Here is a 1,957-nt window from a genome sequence, read left to right as displayed (position 1 = left end):
CTTTGCTGGAACACAAGGACTTTGGTTTTTTGGGGATTTATTGTCAGGGCCCAAGTCTGGCAGTACGACTCCAGCAGGTCCAGGTTCTGCTGTAGACCCTCCTTAGTTGGTGACAGCAGAACCAGGTCGTCGGCATAGAGGAGGAATTTAACCTTGGATTCATATAGGGTGAGGCCGGGTGCTGTAGATTGTTCAAGTAGTTTTGCCAATCCATTAATGTAAATATTAAAGAGTGTCGGTGAGATTGGCGAGCCCTGCGTCACCCCCCGCCCCTGTGGGAAGTATTTTGTTTGTTTGTCTCCAATTTTAACTGCACATTTATTGTTTGTATACATTGATTTAATTACATCATATGTTTTACCTCCTACCCCGCTTTCGATAAGTTTCAGGAATAAACCGTCATGCCAGATGGAGTCGAAAGCCTTCTGGAAATCTACAAAGCATGCGTAGATTTTGCTTTTGTTATGTTGAACGTGTTTGTCAATTAGGGTCTGTAGGGTGAAGATATGATCGGATGTTCTATAGTTTGGCAGGAATCCAATTTGGCTTTTACTCAAGACATTGTGCTCTTCAAGGAAGTTTATAAGTCTTTTGTTTATGATGCTACAGAATACCTTCCCCAGGTTACTGTTTACACAGATGCCTCGATAGTTGTTTGGGTCGATTTTGTCCCCACTTTTGTATATGGGTGTTATGAGTCCTTTGTTCCAGATGTCAGGGAAATAACCGACACTCAGAACCAAGTTGAAGAGTTTTAGGATAGCCAGTTTCAGTTTGTCGTCTGCGTGTTTAATCATCTCGTTTAGTATGCCGTCTGTCCCGCAAGCTTTTCCTGGTCGCAGGTCCTTGAGTTTTTCAAGAAGTTCTTTTTCTGTTATTATGGCGTCTAGCGGGTTTTGGTTATCTTTTATGGCCCTTTCAAGCTTTTCAAGTTTTTTGCGTATTTGGTGTTGCTCTGGTCCTAGTGTGTTTTTCTGGTATAATTTTTCAAAGTGGTTTACCCATGTGTCCCCATTTTGAATGGACAAATCGTCGTGTTGTTTTTTGTGTAGTGTTTTCAAGTTGTCCCAGAAACAATTCGACTCAATGGATTCCTCCATGGAGCTGAGTGTATTCTTAATAAATTGCTCTTTTTTGGTCCTGAGTGTGTTTCTGTATTGTGTTAGCGTCTGACAATAAGTAAGGCGTAATTCCTCGTTTTCTGGATGTCTGTGTTTTTGGTTTGATAGTTTTCTAAGTTTTTTCCTCATGTTATGGCAATCATGGTCAAACCATTTTTCATAGTTTTTTGTTTTGGGTTTGTTCTTGCGAGCTTTCAAGTTTGCATTTGTTGCCAAATTATCAAAAATATTGTTTAGTTTACTAACTGCCCGGTTTACGCCTTCTTTATTGTGAGTGTATATGTTATCCAGAAAGGTGTCTAAGAGAGCTTGAGTTGATGCATTGCTAATTGTTTTCTGGTATTTTTCCGTGTCGTTTTTGGCCCATCTGTACGATTTTTTGGTGTTGTACAGTTTACTGGGTTGTGTTTCTATGTTGTTTGTTTCTGTCTTTTTGAGAAACATAGTAATTTGACTGTGATCTGACAGTGTTGTTTGTGGTTTGACTGTGAATGCTCTGAAAGAGGATGGGTCCAAGTCTGTAATCATATAGTCTACTGTGCTGCAGCCAAGAGGTGAGCAGTAGGTCGATCTTCCTAGGAGGTCTCCTATGAACCTACCATTGACAATGTACAGACCCAGGTTTCGACAGAGCTGTAGTAGCTGTTTACCGTTGGTATTTGACTGCTTGTCGCAGTTATGCCTGTATGGAAGGGAAGGGATGTCAAAGTGGTTATTCCCGAATACGTAATTGTTTCCCTGATTATTGGTGAAGTCTGGTTCTTCGCCCGTTCTTGAATTGAGGTCCCCACAGATCAACACGTTCCCCTGGGCCTGGTATTGGATAATTTCCCCCT

Source organism: Somniosus microcephalus, chromosome 6 (assembly GCF_052327205.1).
Source record: "Somniosus microcephalus isolate GS21.2 chromosome 6, FLI_Smic_1.0, whole genome shotgun sequence".
In the NCBI taxonomy this organism is placed as follows: Eukaryota; Metazoa; Chordata; class Chondrichthyes; order Squaliformes; family Somniosidae; genus Somniosus; species Somniosus microcephalus.
This window is presented reverse-complemented; position numbering follows the sequence as displayed.